We start from the raw sequence: 17,598 nt of genomic DNA on the forward strand, positions 1-17,598 counted from the left end.
CCACCACTCACAATGTTAAGCGGGATCCGTTTGTTGTTGTAATTGTCATGGAGATGACGTCACGAGGTATTATACCCGCACTAGCGACACCATAACAAATGCTTCAATGAACGGGTCAATGTAAACACATCAGCGAAGATCGTCCTGTGTCCTCGATTTAAATAACCTGTCTCATTTCTTACTCCCCGAGTTGGATACTTAGCAGCCCGTTCCGGATAATCCAAACTAGGATCATCTCACCTTGTCGAGGTAGGTGAATTATCTTCTGCTCGCGTTGTGTCGTCTGCTTCGGATCGAGTTCCGGTCGATAAGCCATTGGGAAATAGGTCGCGGTGAATGTGTTCACTCGTTACCTGTCGACTGGATAACTGCTGGTTTGACTAAATTGTGATTACATCTGATGCTGTTCTTGTCGAAATGAACATTATGATATTTTATTGAGTGTTTATACATTCAGGAACATGTATGTGTTAGTAACGCACCTGTCGCTTTTCACGACCTTGACCTTGGTATCCGACAGTCGGTTTTGTAAGATTTCAGGTTTTGATAACTGCGTTTGTTTGAAAATTATGTTTATTTGTGTCTCGTTTATATATGTATATACAAACAGACGCATGTGAATGAATGTGTAGGTTTTAGGTTTGTCAGGTTGATAAATCCTCACACTGTATCCATTATGACATTATTTTGACAACTACGAACAACCGTTCTTTCCTGGGTTACGAGGGATTATAATGTTTTACTGAAAATGAATTATTTACATGTTGTAATAATTATACAGTGTTGGATAAAATCCAGTCTTGGATGAAAGATGTGGCAGTGTTTAAATATAAACATTTCAATTCAATGCTTTGTTTTAATCAGTCACGTCGATTATCAATATAACATGCCGATCGTCAATTAAACATTCAATATAATGGCTGCTCATCCTAGTTGTGGCCTGTCTTCAAACATGGGGATTGGTATTTTGTTATACGAAGTATCGGGCCGGTGGAATTAATGTATGCATCAAGGTTATTAAAAAATGACATAGTTCAATATATTCAAGTATATACTATACCTATATTCAGTCACTCTATACATATATTCTGTCACTGGTCTTTCGGGGTAGAAAGGGATGGGTGGTTTTTTGAGGGGTTGTCATGTCAAAATTGAAAAATGACACGACGGATGTTGATGAGGTGTCGTTGCCAAAGTGTATAAAATGTCAAAAAGTGATAAATTTTACATAGTACAGATAGAAATCAATATTTTTATTGGAGGGGTAAGGATAAAATGTTCCATTAAAGTATGTATGTCCTCGCGCGCGTATCTGTGTGTGCGTGCGTGTTTCTCTCTCTGTGCGCGTGCGTGCGTGTGTGAAGCGGAACTTGAATGAGACCCAGCCTGCCTATATGCGTGGCCCTTGGGTTCACCCCGATTGAGTGTGTAACTAGGTTTGACATCACCGTACCTGATGTCGAGGATTTCACCAGAGTGATAAAGGTCAAATACCACCATCCCACACCAAGCTGGCACACCCTCAAGCAACTGGAACAGTTATAAACCACGTTTAACCCAATTCACTCATCATACGCCCATCTATACCCATTTAATTAAATGTATACATAGTTTAATGTCAGCCTAATTATATTAGATGTTAAATTTCGGTTGGTTAAACAATTATACTCATGCCAACAATGGTTGTCACCCCCTTCAAGTTTTTTAATTGGAGACGGGGTGTGGGGTAGGGGTGTGAGGTGTGTGTGGGGTTGGGGTGGGGAGGGGGGTTGACAACCAATATTGGCATGAGTATATAATTAATTTCAGTTATCGGCTCAAGAATCTCTCACTGACAAGAGTACATGTCATGTATTCAGGTTCGTCCAACTTCTAAATGCCTCTCAAAACATTCTCTCACTTACAAGACAGAAAATAGACCCGATGATTTAAATTTCGTACAAATTTGATAAAAGGAAAATTAGTGGTTTCCTGTGTGCTATTCTATGTGTTACTTACTAACATGTTAAACCGAAAAACACACGAACACAAACACAACAAATACACACAATTGACCCCATATCACTCACTCTTCCAAACAATCATATCTGAAGTTGATCTGAACCCATATTGATCCGATGGCACAATGGTATCGATTGGTGACGTCACAAACAATTGCTCAGTGACGTCACGAAGAATGGCTCATTTACATGAATATTGCTCCAAACAGAGTTTCATATGAGCAAGAGAGTAAGCTTTTACGTTGCCTTTTTCACATTTCAGAAATATCACGGCGGGGTACACCAGAAATGGGCTTCACACATTGTACCCATGTGGGGAATTGGAAAATGCGGATTTTCTGTAGCGAGAGAATGAATTGTTTTGCAAGAAAATGTATTTTATATAGCAATATATGTCTGCATGGTAAAAATCGTTTATCATCCAAAACTGTGTTCCACAGGAGATATCGCTTGTGTGAGACCAGACGATATCTCCTAGGAGATATCGTTTTGACAGTAGATTTTGTACAATGCCCTGACAATGCTTTGATGTCATGAACTTGATCACATCACAATGCTATGACATCGCTGCACTGCAAATCTAATGGCAGTACTGTGTTCAGAGATGTACATTTTTCATTGAAAACTAATGAAGAGTGATTTCGGATGATAAATAGAATCTCACCCTCGTGTCTTCTGATATCAAATATATCAACACTTGTTGATAAAGTGAAAATATCCTCGGCAAGCCTCGGATATTTGTTACTTTATCAACTCGTGGTGATATATTTGATATCAAAAGACACTTGGGTGAGATTCTCTATATATGCTTAAAAGTAGCATTTGACCCCCAAATTACAAACAATTACGAGACTAAACGGTGTCCGAAATACTACAAATATAACGGTATTCTTGACAGGTGTCTCTTAAATGTTCAGAAAATTACTTAGTGTGCGCATACATTTTTTGTATGTTACAAACATGTAATTGATTGAAATCTCTACTAAACAATCCAGTCACTGACATCCGGAACATTGGGATATGATGGCATGTCAACGATGTCAGCGAGCCTGACCCCGATCCCGTGAATCGCTACTTGAGTGAGTTTTGTTTTACGCCGCACTAAGCAGTATTGCAGCTATATAGCGGCGGTCATTAAATAATCGAGTCTGTACCAAACAATCCAGTGATCAAAAGCATGAGCATCGATCTACGCAATTGGGATACGATGACGTGTCAACTAAGTCAGCAAGCCTGACCACCCGATTCCGTTAGACGCCTCCTTCCACAAGCATTGGTTACTGAAGATCAATTCTAACCCGGATCTTCATGGGGTTTATTCTGAATGAGAATTGAACCGCCTTCATGGTGTAGTGGTTAAAGCGTCCGCCCGGGGAGCGGAAGCTCGCGGGTTCGATCCTCGACCGCGTCATAACAAAAAGATGTTAAAACATGGTACTTGTTGGTCCCTGTCTGGCGCTCGGCATTAATGGGTACAACAAGAACTGGCGGAGTCAGTATAATGTGTCTGAGTGGGGCATCCATGCTTCACTGCGGCATGGTATCTCTTTGAGCTAGCACTATAAAACCAGCTGAAGTCTTGACTTGTACGAGCAGCCACACATACACACACATGCACGTCGCCATATGAGCGAAATAATCTTAAGCCCGACGTTAAACCCAATTTCACCTCAGTGATGATCGTTGAAAACAGTTTCATCTCAGGCCCTGTGGATAATTTCTGGCAGATCCCTATGACAAGTGGAATATATAGATCAGTTTCAGACGAGTAATCTGTCTGACCAAACAATGATAATAACCTACAGTTCGCGTATCGTCTTCCCAATTGTTCTCGTGTCCCGGGAATCGAAGTCCACCATTATATCAGTTTCATGACTACAGAAATATGTGCGTAACGACAAACCGTTTCCATGGCAATATCTTGCTAAAATGCATTTGTATGTTTTCGTGTTTCAGTGTTTTTAATGTTCTTCCAGGTGTCCTTAGCTTCAGCAAACCCAATTAATGCATTATCACGTCACTAGATTTTTTGTTCCATCAATCAGTTGATTATCTCGTTTCCTCACTCCCTGCCGTTCATGGTGTGAGGTGAGGTGAAATTTGGTTTAACGTCGTGCTTGAGAATATTTCGCTCATATGACGACGTGCATGCGTGTGTTTGTGTATGTGTGGCTGCTCGTACTAGCCCAGACTTAAGCTGGTTTTATAGTGCTAGCTCAATGAGATACCATGCCGCAGTTAAGCATGAATGCCCCACTCAGACACATTATACTGACTCGAGCCGACCAGTCCTTGTTGTACCCATTAATGCCGAGCGCCAGTACCTTTTTTAACATCTGTTGGTTATGACGCGGTCGGGGATCGAACCCGCGACCTTCCGCTCTCCGGGCGGACGCTCTAACCACTACACTACGGAGGCGGTCATTCATGGTGTGAATCCAACTGTCAGACAACAAAGCAACCTTTTTATCACCTGTGTTACGGATGGCGGTAGGACAGCACATGCTTACTCTCTTCACGAACACCTGGTGTCAGCGATCCATTCATATAATGTTCACCTCTGTTTTGCCTTTAACGAACAAAAGAATCAGCTCAGGGCCCCGTTTCACAAAGCTATCGTAGCGCTACGACTGCCGTAAGTCTATGTAACAGAATAGGGCGTGTTGGATAACTGAGGCTGGTTATTCACAGGCGTTTCACAGCCGTTTACGTTCTATGTGCCTCTTTTGCTTCTGTGGTGTACTAGTGTGTGGTCACACAGGGCACCTGGTGTCGATTCCCCAGATGGAACATTGTATGAAATCCAATTCTTGTGATATTGGTGGAAGTTTAAAACAAGCGGCGTAGAAGCAAGTAATGACTGGTTTTTAGAATCTCATCACAATTTAAAGGGTATCACGTCACGTCACGTATTTCCTTGTGCTATTAATGTAGGGGCGATGGGGTAGCCTGGTGGTTAAAGCGTTCGCTCGTCACGCCGAAGTCCTGGGTTCGATTCCCCACTTGGGTACAATGTGTGAAGCCCTTTCTGGTGTCCTCCACCCTGGAATATTGCTGGAATATTGCCAAAACGACGCAAAACCCAAGTCAATCTCTCATTCGAAATATTAGCGTTGAAAGTCACCTGTGTATACACAGATTATCGTGAGAGTGACCACATCATATTGTGATTTTTAAACGGATATTACTCCTGATCGCATCATTACAAAAGAAGTAATGGTACTTTTTATAACCCTGCCTGGCGCTCGGCAAAAGAAGAATATTACAAGTACAGGTCGGCTCGGGGTCAGGGCATACTGTGTGTGGGTTGGGTATCTGTTAAACTTGTGGCATGCTACTGGTGTAGGACAATCACACACATGCGCCCGCGCACACACACACGCACACGCACGAGGCTAGATAATCTACTCAAAGTTAAGCCCATTTTCGCCATACCGCATCGGAAAACTGATAAAGCCTTCTCGTTGACTAGAACCTTATCTACGCTTGCCCAGGGTACACATCTGTTCATACATTTGTTGTGTATATTTGATCGCCTACATATGTGCACTATATTATCTACGATCTATTTTTCCACGCCAAGTTGTGGTGACATTGGCAGTAAGTGTACATAATGTAATCAGCTGTATGTATCACCTGTATCGGGACAGCACCTGCAACGCGTCCACGTACGTTGTTGATGCGGTCGACGCAGGTGGTTTTACGGATATGTGTCGCTTATCTTCATTTTCTTGAATTACCCAGCACCTGGAGTCGGTGAAAGAAGCCACAACCGTGTCTTGCTGTAGACGAAACTGTAGGTTTTCTAATTGTATACCCACATAGGTACAATGTGTGATATTGCCAAGTCACTCACTCACTCTTATTGTATACAGTGAACTACGGTTAAAACGAACTAATTTGTTTTAGTTCGTTATAACCGTAGTTCGTTATACCAGTCTCGACTAAGATATAGAGGATATTATATGAGTGCTATGTCATACTATGTTTACGACACGAGTGCCTAAATGTTGGTATTTCCCGAGCGAGAGCGTCGAGTGTCGTAAATATAGTATGAAATGGGCACTCATATAATATTCTGTTTATTACCGAAGTCGTCAAATTGAGGAAAATAAACCCAAATCTACTTTCAAACATAGGCTAGCTACCCGCCGTAGAACGCAACGTCACAGAAGAAACGTGACATCATAGCATTATTCATGACGTTACGTCACCATGACAAAGTGATGTTTTGCCCTAGGGCATCGTATGAAAAATATGGACCCCGATATTTTCGCCCTCATGGGTAATAAGTGAAGTAAGTGACCGGGGAAAAACAGAACAGTTCCTTACCGAGAAAGAAAAAAGTGAAAATAAATGGCATAAAATGTTCACTGCAGTGAAAATATCACTTTGGCATAGCTACTTCGTGGGTAAACCAAGATATATGTCCAGTATCTGGCACACAGCAATAACATGGCAATGTAAACCTATGCATTTCACCAAATGCATTTATCAATAAGCATGGCCTCGGATGACCAGCCTCCGGTAAAGACAACTCGCACCGATCAGCTGATCGCCGAGTCATTCAGTGCGTACCCTGAGGATCCGGGTTAGAATTGGTCTTCAGTAACCCATGCTTGTCGTTGGAGGCGACTAACGGGATTGGGTGGTCAGGCTCGCTGACTTGGTCCTCGTATCCTAATCGCGTAGATCGATGCTCATGCTGTTGATCACTGGATTGTCTAGTTCAGACACGATTATTTACAAACCGCCGCCATTTAGCTGGAATACTGCTAGTTGCATTAACCAACCATCGTGACTTAACAAAGCTGTCTGCCCAGTATCTGTGTAAACGTATGTGTTTCACCAAATGCACTTTGTCAACAAGCATGAGCATCGGAAACCAACCTCCAGTGAAGAAAACTCGAACCGATCAGCAGATCCAAGAGTCATTCAGTACACTGGCACTGACCGATTGCGACCGTGCAATTTACCTCTGTTCAAAACAATTGGGTTACGTTCTGGTATTAAAAACTGACATTTATGTACAAGTGAAAATATTTCACTCGATTGGCAACCGTCATTACCTGTATTTAAGGTTACTCGTGAGTTATTTCTCAATATACAACAGCCTCTATATAGATACTGATCTATAAATGATCCACGGATATGTAATAAATACTATATACCCTTCATATCATGCCCAGTACTTATCTAGCTTTTGTTGTTCATAATAGCATGTACTGGTTCTGTATGCCCACAATAATAATCTCAGGATATAATCGGAATAATACAGGAAATACTGGATTTAATGTTCATGACAAGCTGTGGTATTGATCCCAACGGTATCCATACAAATGTACAGAGATTGGAGGTGGTGATTATTGTTCAGCGCTACAGGTGTCAGTAGTGAACATATATCAGCGCGGCAGGTGTGGGTCTATAAGAAACTGTTGCTATAGAAACGGGGAATAGGACACAGCTGCCCACTGGTCTGTGCTGCCGCGACTATAGGTTGAATGTGGGTTCGAATCCGAGATAGTGGCGCTTGGTGTGTCAGCACCAATTACGTGGCTGTAGACTCACAAATGTTGTCAGCGGTAATTCTGGTCTTCAGTATATTTGCAGAGTACATGAAAAATTCGCAAGCTAATCCTTGGTAAACCGTGATGGTATTTTGCCAAGAAATCATTAAACGGATCCCAACAACTACCCTTTTGAACATCTCAGGGAAGGTTTTCACGTCTATTAAAAAGCCTCCTCAGAACTTAGTTGCACAAGAGATATTTTAATAATCTTTGCGTTCAGCATCATGTTCAAAATAAGCGGGAAATTTTACTATGCATTCACTTATTTTAGAAAGGCCGATTATCTAACAGGAAAATATATTTACTTTACCTTGGTAAAATGTGATCTTTTAAAAGTATGTATGGCTGTAAAAGCAGGTGTAAAGCGTTGGTTGCTCTGAAGCTTCCTCTTTAGCACCTCTAGTGGGGTATGACAAGGGTGCGTTTTCAGCCCTATCCTGTTTATATTCTTTACAAATGATCTTGTGTTTGAAATGTATGCTGCTTGGTCTCATGGTGTATTTGCTAACCAAAATATTAAAGATCTGCTATTACTCATATTTGCCGACGACTTTATGCTTTTCTTATATATTGTTCATGGCTTGCGGGGACTGTTATATGTTTTAAATACATATTGTTCGAAATGGGGATTGTGTGTAAATCTTGATAAAACAAATGTTATTGTGTTTAGACATGGAGGAATAATATCTCAGTATGAATCATGGACACTGGATTATGTGAAGATAAAGATGGTAACTTACTATAAATATTTTGGAATTATGTTTTCCTCACGGTTAATATGGCCGAAAGCACGTGAAACTATTACTATGCAAGCACGTAAGAAATAGAACCAGTTTTTCATTTGTTCAGTAATAACAGTTTCATAGATTTCTCAATTGCTTGTAACATATTAGGCTGTAAAATAGCTCCAATATTGATGTATGGCTCGGAAATATGGGATATAAATATCATGGCACAATTGAAAAGATACAAAGAAGCTATTTTAAACGTTTTCTTGGTGTGGGTTAATCTGCAGCAAACAAAGCTATTCAGGGTGAAACTGGACGCCATTGTATGTTGAGAAATACGCAGGAGTAATTAAGTTTTGGATTAAGCTTTTGCGAACGAATGTAAGTCGATACCTATTCCAAAAGAAATGTCATGATTAAAGTTTTAGATGAGAATGGTGGAGTCAATTGGGCATCGTATGTGAGACCAATGTTATTTGATAGAGCGGACTTGCGTATGTGTGGGTATACCAAATGTTGGTGATCATATCATGTTTCTGTCTGCGTTTAGAAGACGCCTAAGAGGTATTTAATTCCAAACATGGTATCACATGTCGTCTACATTTTTAATGCATTGTGCTAATGTAAAATCTCTTCTGCAATCCGAATTATGTATAATTGAACGCAGAGATAAGGACTAGTTAGAGCAATGTGTAAATTTCGAATATCACTTTACAGCTTTAGAGTCAACATTATTCGTAAAAGGTAATTGTTAAATACATTGCATGCCTCATACAGAGTCTGTATGTAAAACCGCAGTCACACGTGACCTTTATTCGGTAGAAGATGAATACAATGTCTGTTTTTTATGTAAGATATATGCTCACTTGAGAAATAATTTTCTTACCTCGTTATATAAATAGTATAATGGTAGAATAATGTTCGCAATTCTATTTAACTCCTGTGATATTAATGTACTATGCACAATAGCTTTTATATTTATGTAAGTTCTTCAACATGAGTTCGACAGAGATGGAACACTCTGGATATGTGGCCTAAATGTACTTTATCGTACAACTGTACTATGGGCCGTGTGGCCTGAAATACGAAATTAACTTGATTGATTGACAGGTGTCAAAAGAGACGATATGTCAAGGCGGCCTGTGTGAGTCAACTGAGCCAAGACAGACGCATGTTGCTATAGGAACTGGGAATAGGACACAACTACCACTGATCTGTAATGCCGCGACTATATACGCTGAATGTGGGTTCGAATCCGAGATTTGGCGCTTGGTGTGTCAACACCAATTAAGTGGTGGTAGATTCACAAATGTTGCAGGGTTAATTCTGGCTTTCAGTATATTGGCAGAGTACATGAAAAAATCGAAAGTGAATCCTCTGTAAAATTTAATCGTGATGGTATTTTGCAAAGAAATCATTAAACGGATCCCAAGAACTACAGGGGCATTTCCCTTTCGAACATTTGAGGGAAGGTTTTCACATATAAACGCTTCAGTTTCTTGATGGAGGTAAATAGTGTTATTTCAGAATCTGAAGCAGGTATCCGTTCTCTGTAAGTTGTAATGATACAAAGAAATCGTTAATACATGCTTCTGACTGTACTCCCTAAGCTGGTAGCCACTTCACAGTTTACAGACCTGTATATAATCAACAGGAAGTATGTTGAAACCAAGTATTCTAGTACATTTAGGGGATAACTGTACTGTGTTTGACGAATTAACACGTATACCGGTGGTTATATAGCCGCAAAGTTAGTTATATCGGCGTGCCCAATTCGTCAAACACAGTACAGTTATCCCCATTTTAATTCAACTCGTTTTACGCTGTTTTTTCATGAGAAATTCATTTTTTAAACCAGGTCTAAGTTCCTCTTGGTCAAAGGTTAATCATATCACTCCTGGAACTTACACCATCGCCAGAAAAAGTAGTTCTCTTTTCAAACTACACACGTTTATTACGTGCACACAGACTAAATCTAACAATGATGAATAGATCATAGTATTATAGATAAAATGGACGGAATTATGATGAAACCGCCCTCTAGTTACAGAAATGAGCGGCCCGCTGATTCCTCAACTGCGGGCCATTATCAGTTCTGTTGTCAATGACGTCACAGCAGGTGACGTCACGCTCCATAATGACGTCATAAATCTTGTTTCATGATCTAACAGTGTTGGGTCAACAACCCGTTCCGAGTAAGTTGTTTGAACTTAAAATTAAATTTATGATACTGTTTTGTCTTTTTTTAACACAAATTCCACCAACTTTAGCTGGATAGGGGAGTTAATTGACCTATGGCTTCTGCAAATGACAATGTCCTGCAAAGCAACGTTACCCCAATAGTGTAGGGATACATTCAAAGGTTTTGGTGAATCGGTTTTCAAATTGCGACCGTATATGCTGATTATACGGTCGGAAATTTATAGCATTGACCAATCAGAACTCGTGTTATACTAAGTTGAATTAGAATTGCTATTACCACATAGCGGGTGGTGGGAAGGCCCACTTGTATACGCGTTCGCTCGTCAAACCCAAGCCCCGAGTTCTGGTCCCCACATGAGGACAATATGTGACGCCCATTTCTATCCCTCGCCGTAATAAAACTGAAAGTTTGCTAAAAGCGGCGTAAAAACTCACTCACTCACTCACTCAAAAAGGGAGCTCCGTTCTGTTTACAGTGAAGCAGAATCATTTTTAACAGAATATACTTTTTTTCGTGATGTAAAGGATCGGTGGTGTAGCCTAGTGGTTAAAGCTTTCGTTCGTCACGCCTAAGACCCGTGTTTGATTCCTTATATAGGTACAATGTGTGAAGGCCATTTCTGTTGTCCCCGCCGTGATATTGCTGGAATATTGCTAAAAGCGGCGTAAACTAAACTCACTCACTCATGATGCAAACAGAGTTCCCCTGACGCTGGACAGACGCCAGATGTGTTTGTTCCTCGTGTTATCAGACAGTCCTGTGACAAGCTAGGCAGTGGGAGGGGCCAGGATGTCTACTGACCACGCGTTACTGACCAGTGAGTCAGAGACGCTGTATTACAATACAGGATCCTGCGATTTACACTAGCGTATCCACGGAAATTGCGAGATCTGTGGAGAAGTGTCGACCGCCATTGTCTATGAATGTTTTATAAACCAATCGGAACCAGATATAGTGTATTCGCCAAGGGATTATCACTTAACCACATTAGGCTTCAAAACACGGAACCGTAGGTGATTGGGAGTGAATGTGTTTCCACGTGGCCACGCTATCGCTTATCGTTTAGATATGCCTTTCTCTTCTGTGAGTTTATGCGACCTGTTATACACTTACTGAACAACACAAACATATATATAAGTAATAAGTCACCTGAAAAAAACATTAAGCAGAATAACTTTGAGAATAAATCAAGTCCAAGGTATTTCAATACCCAATACAGTCGCTCAAGGAAGTTAGATAGAATACTCATAGAAAAATACCCGATGTAAATTTAAACTTGTGAGTAAAAATAATGTAGAACACTGGTACAAGTTTTCTCTCAGTGATCACAAACATGATGGATGAAGACAAAATGGTTTTCAGAAAGTTGTCAAATGTGACAATATTTGGGATTACGCTATGTTAATGAGGTGAAATATACACATAATTATGACTAAATCTATGTGAGAAACTAGGGGTGGGTATTGCAGAGAATTTTCATATTGCGATATATTGCGATGCGAAAGCATATATTGCGAGATGTATTGCAATATGTTGCAAGAAGTGTTTTTGACAAAATTACTTATAATCGAGTTAATGCTTGATTTATAAAGCAAAACCACAACAAAATCACTATGCTTGATTAAGCTTTAATAAAAACCTTTAATCGTCCTGCCAGAGAATTTCACTTTACCATTGCATATTTTACATACCGCGTTCCTCTTATCAATAGTTCCATCTACCGTGAACTTTTTCAACCCAAAATGCTGCCATACTGAAGCCTTTGCCCTTGTATTTGGCACCACAATAAATTGGTCGTTGTTGGGGTCGGCATTTTACAACAAACGCATGACTTCCGGTGTGAAAAACGGAATTTCCGAGTGTTACAAAGTTTTCCGAATGCATGTCAAAATACCAGTTTTCGATCAGCGTATCGCAATGCGTATCGTTTTTATGTCAGAACCGGTAAATACCGGTAAACCGGTTATATTGCGCAGCCCTATGAGAAACCGACACGGATACCTGTTGTACCCAGGGGGCGGTGGGGTAGTCTAGTGGTTAAAGCGTTGGCTCGTCACGCCGAAGACCGGGTTCGAATCCCCACATGGGTACAATGAGTGAAGCCCATTTCTGGTGTCCCCCGCCGTGATATTGCTGGAATATTGCTAAAAGCGGCGTAAAACCAAACTCAGTCAGTCAGTTGTACCCAGGTTATACCGATACAGAATGAATAATCGTGTATATCTGGGGTTCGGTGTGGTAGGCCAGCAGTCACTCATCATGCTGAGGACCGGGTTCGAATCTCACCAGGGGTAGACACTGTGTGAAACCCATTTCTGTTTACCCCGCTGTAATTTTCTGGCATATATGAACCGTAAAGATCCGGGGTAGAATAGATCTTCAGCAACCCGTGCTTGCTACAAAAGGCGACTATGCTTGTCGTAAGAGCTGGGCAACTAACGGGATCGGGTGGTCAGGCTCGCTGACTTGGTTGACACATGTCATCGGTTCACAGTTGCGCAGATCGATGCTCATGCTGTTGACCAGTGGATTGTCTGGTCCAGACTCGATTATTTACAGACCACCGCCATATAGATGGAATATTGCTGAGTGCGGCGTAAAACTAAACTCACTCACTCACTCATCCTGGCATATTGGTGAAGGAGCGTTAATCAATACTTACTCATTCGTGCATTTAATTGTCAGTGTGTTGATTTTAATATCTCAGTTTAATTTCTGTTTGGGATCGCGTACAGACACAAACTCCACGTGAATTTCACAATTTTATCGTCACATCAAGTTGAATTCACAATTCATATGTGTTCGAAATATCACATTGCAGGATAAAACACTTTGAGACACAGTTTCGTACAATAAAACATTTTATGTCGATCGGTAGAACATGTCAAAAGAGAAAACGCGGCACCGTTATCTTACCTCATTAAACCAGTCGATGGAGTACTTGAAACAAATCCCCATAAACACCGTCAAACCCTGGACAGATGGCACAAAACTCGGCCTGTACCTGAGGTAATCCTGTTGTGCACGAACGGTAGAACTGTACCTCACACTGATGCACTGCAGAGAGATAAAATGGGATTTGTACTTCTCTGAATCCAGTGACCGCAAGACCATTTAAACGCAGTGTCAGTGCATATTAAAATCAGGCAGAAATTTGTAAATACTGGTTCGTCTAAGTCGAGGAACACGCACTCGAGCGTATCAAAACTCGGACTTCCTTGATTTGTTTGAAATAAGAACTGACCATGTGTGAGAAGAGCTGATTAGGTGCAACTTCTTCCTTCATTGTGTTACTGGATATGTTGTTAATGGTTCAGTTTAGACTGACTGACTGAGTTTGGTTTTACGCCGCTTTTAGCAATATTCCAGCAACATCACGGCGGGGGACACCAGAAATGGGCTTCACATATTGTACCCAGGTTCAGTTTAGAACCACTGGTTCCAGATTTCCCAGTGTGTTCTTTCTCCATTATGTCATACAACATAGCCATAGGGGGATCCAAAGGGGCGTGCAGGGGTGCGCAACCCCCCCCCCCCCTTTTTTTTTTGTCCTGAAAGTTTATTAAATGACCATTGAAAGTCGGGTGAAAATGAATTGTGCACCCTCCCTTTTCTCAATAGTATCCCCCCCCCTTCCTAAAAAAGCTGTATCCGCCCCTGATAGCGTAGGCACATCATTGACAAACTTTCTATATAGCACCGTATTTTATTCCATGAGTGCGACGTTTTCCATACAGATTCTTGTACCGTTGTCAAGCAGATATTAATTTAAACCATAGTGATGGGCATAAAACTTCGTATATTTTTTTTACCCAATATACCTGTTCTGAGAAAAAACCCACTGCATTATGTATCGTTTGAAAAACGTATTGATGTATACGGGTATACTGGTAGTACGGTTTAGTCCTACCATGCATGACTAACTTTGCACAAAGTTCTTCTCGCTCTGGACTGTAATTTGAATGGACGGCTATTTTTAGCCTTGTGTCACTCAAGGTTCATAACAAAGCTGTGGAGAGAGTACGTTAGTCTAAGTTTAGTTTTACGCCGCTTTTAGCAATATTCCAGCAATATCACGGCGGGGGACACCAGTAATGGGCTTCACATGTAGTGTACCCATGCGGGGAATCGAACCCGGGTCTTCAGCATGACGAGCGAACGCTTTACCTACTCGGCTACCCCGCGCCCACAAAGCTATGGACGCGACTGGGCCCAGGGTTATTTATACAGATCAAATATTTCACCCTGGATAAACGAGGATGGGTACTTAAATGTAAATAGCCTTGTACAAAGCAACGAATTGGTTGTTGTCCTTTATGAGAAATAGACCGACATGAGATACGATGAATTGAGTACTGTTCAAAGTTGTATTAAATCCAAGCAAACTGCTGGGTAAAAACCTTATCAAAAAGGTTATTAGACTGAAGAATCGCGATACGCTGCAAATTTAAGTTCCAAAACACAACCCGAAACACAAATGTCACCATTAGGTAACCCTATCTTGTTTGCTACAGTTTCAGCCGTATAGTTACTTTAGAGCGGACGTTTATGTCCTCACAAATGTTAGGTCCACCCTCATTTCGTGTTCACGTTGAACACGTGAGGATCCGGGTCTTCAGTAATCCATGCTTGTCTTAAGAGGCGACTAACGGGATCGGGTGGTCAGGCTCGCTGACTTGGTTGACACATGCCATCGTATCCCAATTTGGTCGCTTGGATCAGTGGGTTGTGTGGTCCAGACTCGATTATTTACAGACCGCCGCCATATATCTGCATTTAACGACAAAACCAACCAACCAAAATTCTTTTCTTTGTTACCTGTAAGTGAATCTCCGTATACAATAGGCTTGATCGACAATCAGTCCGTCCTTTCAGCTGGGGCCTACCCACGCCCCTCGCACACGCAAGTCCGAGAACACGCACACACAATTACAGAAATATCACAATATAATTTGACCATCAGTCTGTCGTTTCAGTGTGGACGCGCCCACGCCCGCCCGAGCACGCACACACCCAAGGCCGAGAGCATGTTTGTACAATTATAGATATATAACACTTTGAAAGGATTAGTTAAGTGATAGTTTGGGCAGATTTCCCGGCGAAGTCGCGTCTTGCGACAAACATGGGTTGCTCAAGACCTATTCTAACCCAGATCTTAAGTCACTTTCTGTAAATTCAAGTGGAAATGCTACTTTGATTTCTCTAGTGACCATTAAATATTTAAGGTTCTATTAGAAACTGGAGCCGTAATGTAGCCTAGTGGTTAAAGCGTTCGCTCGTCACGCCTAACACCGGGGTTCGATTCCCCACTTGGTGTGTGAAGCCCATTTCTGGTGTCCCCCGCAGTGATATTGCTGGAATATTGCTAAAAGCGGCGTAAAACTATGTTCACTCACTCTTTTAAAAACTGAGTGAGTGAGTGAGGTGACCGCGTCGACGTTGTTCATACTGTCAACCATTGGTTTGTTTGTCCCAGGCTCGAAATTACTGGTCAGCATTTGCGATCTGTTGGATAGGGCGTCAGTCCGGAGACATTGAGACAGGCACAGACGCACACAGAGACACATACACCCACGCCCGACTACTAGAAGTCACACCACTCTCTTACCCAGAGTTCCATGCGGCAAGCCAGCATAGTACCTCTGCCACAGGCCAGAAAGATGTGACGATTCGTCACATCTTGCACCGTCCATTCAATATAATTTACATATTTCTCAACTCTTTTATTTTTGACGAGTCTGCACATCTAATTAAACATCTTTGATAGAATGGTTTAGTTTCACTGAGAAAATATCCTAAAACATGTAACACTATTTCGATTTGCGTAGCGATTCTTTGTTTACATAGGTTGTACGGTTCCACGTGCTGTCATCGAAGCCGACGGAGAGCAAACGATGCAGCCAGTCTGATATGTACTGTCATAAACGTTACTGTCGCATTTGTGGAAGAATATATATGTAACAATGTAAAACATTGTGAAGAGCGCGCCGAAAAGCTTGCGTAAGGCCAGTCTCTTCTTAATATGAATATGCGCGTTTGTTTCAAACAAGAGAAAAGTCTGGTCACGAAATATGCAAATTAGCCTGAGGCAGTGATGTTATGCTAAGTCATCACTGCGCCGGAGTGTGGGAGTCACACCCGTGAACATGCACGTCAATATGTACCTGCAAAAGTGTATTCCATATAACCCGCATTTACAGACGGCTGTGATGAGCTGCTGTACTGATGATGTTACGCATATCCGAATGTGGCCATTCGATAATTACCAGTCACAAATGGTATATACATCCCAGCCACACTTATCTTCCAAGACTACTGCCACGTCACCATGACTTTTGTATGTCACAGAAACAAGCCATTTACTGCAGCAAGTAAGGCAGAACATTTGCCATCTGTATCCTGCTGGGTATCAGTGTCCGACAGATGGTGAACACAGATGGCGAATACAGAGGCAGAAAGTGGTTTAACTATCAGTCTTCCTATAGGCACACACACAGGTACGAACACAGCAGCTGTCACTAATCGTTCAACTTCAGTGATCGATACAAGATGGGCATATGACAGTGCATTATCAGAATTTATACCCTTCTATGACGTCATGCTATTAATTTCGCTCGTGATTTATGGTTATCAATGAAATGGAACCTGAGACGATTCGAATCTTTGTCGAATAACGTCTTTCGAAATAGATGGTTTTTATTTTATTTGATATATGAGGAATTTACTTTTGTGCATACCGATAGTGAAAGGTCGCGTTACTTGAGCATACTTTAGTTTCTTGCAGCCTTGTAGGGATGGGAAGCAGTGATATAGCCCAGTGGTTAAAGCGTCTGCTCCTATTCCGAAAACCCGAGTTCGATTCCCCACATGGGTACTATGTGTGAAGCCCATTTCTGGTGTTCCCCGTCGTGATATTGCTGGAATATTGCTAAACTTGACGTAAAACCATACTCACTCACCCTTGTAGAGATGCAGGCTTAGATTTGATTCCCACCGACCTGCGAACTATTGTTTGGTCCCAGGCTCGAAATTACTGGAAGGGCGTCAGCCCGAGACATTGAGACAGGCACAGACGCACACAGAGACACATACACCCC

At 41.6% G+C, this 17,598-nt stretch overlaps 1 protein-coding gene across 2 annotated transcripts in view; it reads left to right on the forward strand.

The window, feature by feature from the left end:
- Positions 1 to 17,598, forward strand: part of LOC124259226 (putative mediator of RNA polymerase II transcription subunit 26) — a 74,552-nt gene continuing 56,954 nt past the window's right edge. For both annotated transcript variants that reach the window (XM_046693336.1, XM_046693337.1), the window contains exon 1: positions 1 to 249. The gene's annotated coding sequence lies outside the window, so the exon portion shown is untranslated. The remainder of the gene's footprint in view (positions 250 to 17,598) is intronic.

The sequence above is a fragment of the Haliotis rubra genome, unplaced genomic scaffold (genome assembly GCF_003918875.1).
Source record: "Haliotis rubra isolate DU_JTF1 unplaced genomic scaffold, ASM391887v1 Scf714, whole genome shotgun sequence".
In the NCBI taxonomy this organism is placed as follows: Eukaryota; Metazoa; Mollusca; class Gastropoda; order Lepetellida; family Haliotidae; genus Haliotis; species Haliotis rubra.